Source organism: Apodemus sylvaticus, chromosome 4 (genome assembly GCF_947179515.1).
Source record: "Apodemus sylvaticus chromosome 4, mApoSyl1.1, whole genome shotgun sequence".
Taxonomy (NCBI): Eukaryota; Metazoa; Chordata; class Mammalia; order Rodentia; family Muridae; genus Apodemus; species Apodemus sylvaticus.
In genome coordinates this window covers 142,779,743-142,786,345 of record NC_067475.1, presented here as the reverse complement: position 1 = coordinate 142,786,345, position 6,603 = coordinate 142,779,743, and positions in this window count along the sequence as shown.

Here is a 6,603-nt window from a genome sequence, read left to right as displayed (position 1 = left end):
GTCTAGTTCCAGGTTTGACGAGAGACCATGGGTGAAGAGCAGGAGAACAAAGTTTCCAGAGTTGACCTCTGGCCTCTGGAGTATGCACAAGTGCATGCACCCACACACATGAAGGCATGGGTGTCATACATGTAAAAGACATACACACACAAAGGAATAAAAAGGAGGGGTTGAAAAAATGTATTTATGTTAGGTTGACTGGAAGTTTCCACCCTCAAGGAGCAAGAGTAATCTACCTTCCCAGACAACTGGACATGAAAACTGTGCAATGGATGGCTTTTTATTCCCTTTCATATGTGTCCTATTTTATAAGAGATCTATAAAAAGGTAGGGGGCCAGTCATGGTGGTGTATACTCTCCAATACATATGGGATTAAAATATTCCAGCTCTCAGATGCAGGTGGATCTCTGTGAGGTCAAGGCCACCCTGGTCTACAAGGAAGTTCCCAAACAGTCAGGACTACACAGAGAGACTCTGTCTCAAAAAAAGGGGGGGGTTGATGGAGGGAGGGTGGGTCAGGTCTTGAGTCCACTGGCCTAGATCCATACATTCAGCACATCTTTCATACATTCAGCACATCTCACTGTAGACATAAAAAAGGCAAAGACATCCTTTATGTTTTCCCGGTCTGACTAGCGTAAGCCTTGCTAGCCTCAGAACTACAGAATTTGGCTTGGTTCAAGACAGTACCAACACAAAGCCCCAGTGTGTGTAGTAGGACCTCATGGGACTACATGGGAAAAGGGATCTTAGGGAAGATTAAAGTTCCTGCTAGTATGATGGGAGACAGTCAAAGAGCACTGAGGGCTGTGACTACAGTAAGTAGCTTCAGCTGTCAACTTGACACAGCCCAGAGAAATCTGAGGGAAACTCACCTGGGAGATGGCCAACTTCAGACTGGCCTATAGCATGTGTGTGATAAATTGTCTCCATTGTGAACTGGTGTAAGGGGGCTCAACCCACTGTGGGCACTGCCGTCCTTAGGCAGATGATCCAAGACTGCAAAAGAAAGGTAACTGGGCAAGCATCAGACAGCAAGCCAACGGGCATCATCCCTTCATGATCTGGACTTTAATTCCCTCTCAGTGGTAGAAATATAGTTTTTAATATAAAATATAAAGTATACACTGAAATAAATTCTTTCCTACCCAAGCTGTTCTCGGCCAGGGTGTTTAAAAAACCACAGCTAGAACTGTGGTTTTGCTGTGAGGATGATGCATGTGTCCCCCTCATGGGAGAAGGCAGGGTACAGTGGGTGTATCTGTAACTAATGTTGGTCTCTCGAGTCACATTACCCTATAAAAACATAAGTGGTAGCAAACGCGTGTCTGTACTAATGCACAATAAAGACTCCATTAAATCCGGAATATGGCTGAAACAAAATGCTTGTTATGTATGTACCCCAGGGACAGAAAACTCCCTTGCCAGTTGACATATTGATGGGAAAAAATTACCTCCATACAATCCTAATTAAATAAGAACATTTAACTGTGTGACAAAACCACAGAACACTGGGACAATTGCGTGAAACATAATAAAGTGAATTGGCTTTCTCGTGATGTAACCTGGACCTCAGTCACGATAAGGGAACTCATATCCAAGCTTAGGGGCTGAAACCAATCACATATCAGAATTTCCTACACCGTGTGACACAAAGTGAAGACTCTTTTTACTATAAATGTGACGGTGACTCTTTATTGGTAACCTGTCTGGCAACCTGCCTCATTTAAAGTCACCTAGGGGACACATCGCTCAGGGTTTACCTGTGAGAGGGTTTAAAGAAATGTGTAAATGAGGTAATACATGGCACCCTGACTGTAGACAGCAGCATCCTAGCTGCTGAATACAAATAAAATAGCCAGCTCCGCACAAACATTAATCACTGTCTGCTCCCTGGCAGTGGATTCATGTGACCAGCTAAGTTCTGCTTCTGCTATCATGACCGTACCTCCGTGTGGATGGTAACTTCCAACCATGATCCTAAATAAACCCTTCCTTAAGTTGGTTTTATGCAGTGCTACGTCACAGAAACAAGAAAAGTAACCGCAACACTGAGCATGCCCCCTCTGGCACAGAAGTGTGAAGAACAGTCCCTGCCCTGAAGAGTTGGCACTGCTGCCAGTAGTGCTTTCTTGTGGTGCACCTCACCAGTGGCAAGGAAGAAGGATCTTTGGCACACGGGTGGAGATACGAACTCAGGAGCACCTGAGAGGGGTGATCAGAAAAAAGACACAGGGGCAAAAAGAGGCAAGGCTCATCCACTGCACCTGGGCTATGCTAACCCCTGTCAATTCCCCAAATGTGTGTGTGTGGGGGGGGAGAACTTGACTGCATAATTTGTAATAATGGCAGACCATGAAAAAATACTGAGCTGCTAGGAAGTGGCTTCCTAGAAAGTTACATCTTTTAAAACAAAACTGGAGCTGGAGAGGCGGCTCAACAGTGAAGAGCCCTTGATATTCTTGCAGAGAAGTCAGGTTCAGTTCCCCACCATCATGTTAGGCAGCTCATGAATGCCTGTAGCTCCGTCTCCAAAGGATCTAATGCCCTTCTTCCAGCCTCCTGTGTCTCACACACACACACACACACACACACACACACACACACACTAAATGTTAAAAGGATTTTCTGTCCATTTTCTTTCCATTTCCCTTTCTCACAAGCATTAGCATTGGAAGACCACCGTCTGGCATGTGTGAAGACCTCTGTTCCAAGTCACCCCATCTCGGTATTGTGGGTGTACTTGAGGTGGTAGAGTGCTTGCTGAGCAAACATACTACAACCAGGGCTCTAACCCCAGCACTGAATAGGCAGGACATGGACACTACATGATAAACAAGTGCGCACAGGCCAGCCTTGTCTCAAAAATAGAAAAGTAAAAATAAATTAAAATAAAATAGAAAAATAAAAAAAACTAAATATGTTCATGTTTTGCAAATATTCTAAGTAGAACTTTTTTAAAAACACTAAAAAAGAAGAGTTTTCCCTTATACATTTCAAAGAAATAATCTTTTTCATCTCAGATATGCCCACTCTAGCTCTGGGATACTCACTGCCTTTATAGTAGTTCAGACTTTCTGCATTGCCTAGCATTTCTACCATACGCTGGTCTTGTCTCCATCAGAGCTACTACAACAAATTGTGATAGACAGAGCATCATAAGCAATAAATGAGTTTTTATTGATGAGCAATAAGGGTAAAGAGGCCACAAGAAGACACCAGCAGATCCAGTCCTGGTCCGAGCCCAGGTCCTGGCTTCAGACGGATGCTTCCTTGCTCTGTGCTCACCTACACAGCAGAGCAGGGCACAAGCTCTTTGTGGGTCTTCTCTGAAAGGCGCTAGTCCCGTGGTTAGGGCTCTAACCTCATGACCTAATTGCCTCCTAACAGCATCCACTAGAGGTCCGTGTTTCAACACATGCAGCCAGACTCACAACTGTGTTCAAACAAGCTCATTCTCCAGGTTTGTTTTGCTGTTGTTTGTTTGTTTTTTGTTTTTTACTTTGATCCCTGCTCCACTCTGGGATAAGAGCAATCTTTCATAACCTGTCACTGTACTGCTTCCTCAGGAGCAGTGCTGTCCTCTGCAGTATAGACTATGGTTTTCCAAAGGCAGTGCTCCCCTTCTACAGTATATGCTACTCTTTCTCAGGGGCAGTGCTCCCCTTCTGCAGTATATGCTACTCTTTCTCAGGGGCAGTGCTCCCATTCTGCAGTATATGCTATGCTGCTTTCCAGGGGCAGTGCTCCCTTTCTGCAGTATGGACTAGTCCTCCAGGAAGACTTTAGACCCAACCCTACAAAACTTCCCACCCCATCACCTAAGAAGATCTGCTCCAGACAGTGTATATCTCAGTGGTGCCGGATACCACATTTGACCATCTGTCCAAAACTCCCATGCCTCCTCTACTGTCTAACACCCCAGCTTAGACTGTGTCTTATTCTTTAAAACCTTTATCTACTCAATTCTCCTCTCCCCTGAGCTCAGGCAGATAAAGCCATGCTTCTCTCCCTCCGTGCCAATAGCATGGCTCTTATACATAAATGTACAAGAAAGATTCGCATGCACAGCATTCAAGGAGGTGTTTTGGAGCTGGAGACTGAACCCAGGGTCATGTGCATGCTAAGCAAGTACTTCACACACAGTTACACTACGTGGTTTGTTTTTTGTCTGGTTTTTTTTTTTTTCAACTATACTATAGAATTTCAGAGAGAGAGAATTTTTTCTTTTAACTCCTCAAGGCCCCTCCACATTTTCTACTATAAAATAAACTTTCTAGAATAATTTATAGTTGAGAATAAAAGTGGGAAGAACGCGGAAAGAAGGAAATAGTAAGCTTTTCACACTTTCTAGAAATAAATCTACAGATGCGTGGCCCCTCTGCATGCCATCACTCCATTTGCAGACTAGAAGAATAATGCCAGCTCATCCTCATGTGGACTGTCCTCACAAGTGTGGGTAAGGTAAAAGCATGGTCACAAAATCCCAATTCTGAAGCAAACCCAAGATCATTCTATTTGTTTATGTACATATACATATGTATATGTGTGTGTGTATATACACATACATATATTTAGAAAAGAAAACTGGAAAATTTCTCTAAAATTTTTATTCAGAAAGCATTTTTATTGAATAATGGTGGGGTGGATGGTAAAGCATGCCACAATTCCAGCTCTCCCCCTTTACTGATGAGTTCAGCCACATCAGAATGCAATGAAGGGGATATAAGAGATTCCTGGGAATCATTCAAATGTGCATCTGTCATTTTCCCTCCACAAAATGAACATTTCTATTAAAATAGTATTACATGAAAATGGAATTTTTAATGTGTAGAGATTCTCTAAAATCGTGAGACAAACTAGTAAAATGCAGACTCGATACTGGTTTTGTTTTTGTAGACCTGAAATGACACAATGAAAAACTAAGATCAAAATAAAATCTTTTTCACAAGTGTAAATTTGAGTGTATGTTACTCAGAGACACAATGGTTAAGACTGTTAGATCCTTGTTCACATTAAGTAAAACCTATAAAGACACCGGAAAGCAAGTCTCTTGTAAAGAAAGTGGATTTCTCAAAGAAAAGGCAAAAGATGGACTTAGAAAAATATGTATGTGAACAGTCAGGTTCAGACATTATTTCAGACAATAATGACCACAGTTGCGGAAACAAACTATTTTAACTAGAGAAATCTGGGATAATACACTCCATTAAAAATATCAGTGGACACGAATATTTATTGCGATCATCGCTATGAATTTCAAAGTGAAAAGGGAGAAGAGAAGGGGAAAGTGGAAGGTGGGAGAGGAAAGAGCAGAGAAGTATGTGAACAGACAACACAGGACAGAGGAGACAGACAGAGTAAGAGTGAGCAACTTGGAGCACAGGATGCGAGCTGGAACGAACTTCCCTTACACAGAGTGGCCGCACAGCGTCACCCACATTTCTGTAATGAAGAAACTCTGGCCACGCTGAGCATGGTGGGCAGGCCTTGCCCTTTGCCCCCATACCCCTCTGACTTGCTAAAAACCATTAGATTACATTCCTAAAGCTGGTCACCAATGTCTATTCATTTATTTGGCCACTTCCTCCACCTGAGGCCAACTACCAAGGTCCAGCTACCCAAGTATTGAAGTCCAACAATAAAAAGGCCCCTTTGGCTGCCCTAATTAATATGTCCAATTAAAATTAAACACCTAGTCCTAACACAGGGTTTCCTCTTTACTTTTATAAACCACCATTTTCCTATGTGCCAGAGGCAGGCCTTTGTCCCCACCCCCCCCACATACCCCCCCCCAGACAAGTTCCCCTCCTCCCTCTTCCTGCTCCCTTCCCCTTCTTCCTCATGCTCTATCTCTGCCTTTGTCTCTTACTCCCTGCCCTCTGTCCCTCTGGGGTAAATAATCTCCTTTGTGCTGAGAATTTGGCCTAAGTAGATACTTTTCCTCTTAGTGAGTAACCCTGATAAAATTCAAGTGTGCTAGAGGAACTGGGTCTCCCAAGGGACTGTGAGGTCAAGAGTCACTGTTAAGAGAATTTTCACCCACTGATTGCTATGTGGCTGGGAGACTTTCTTCTCTGAGTGGGAAGGGATGAGGGTGTAGAGAATCAGATATAGCGAAAACAGAGGAAAGAGAATGGAAGTCAGGGGGGAGGGGGAGAGGGGAACATCTTCAAGACATGTGGGGGGAGGGGGGACTTGGTAGGGGAGGGAGGCCCCAAGGTGCCTCCAGGGGCAGCTCTAGCTAAGAGTCCTAGCAGTAGGGGATATAGATCCTGAAAGGGACACTTTCTGTAGCCAGACAGGACTCCTAAGGGAAGGATAAGCACACCAACCCATACACAAAACCTTCAACCCAAAATGTGGTCTTGAGGGTCCTGAAAAGGACAGGGACTCCACAGAAACACATCAGAGTCAACTAACTTGGACCTTTAGGGGCTCCCAGAGACTAAACCACCAGCCAAAGAACAAGCATAGGTTAGACCTAGACCCCACACCGTGTAGCAGATACACAGCTTGGTCTTCATGCGGGTACCCCAACAACTAGAGCAAGGACTGTCCCTGAATCTGCTGCCTGCCTTTGGATCTCATTCCCCTAACTG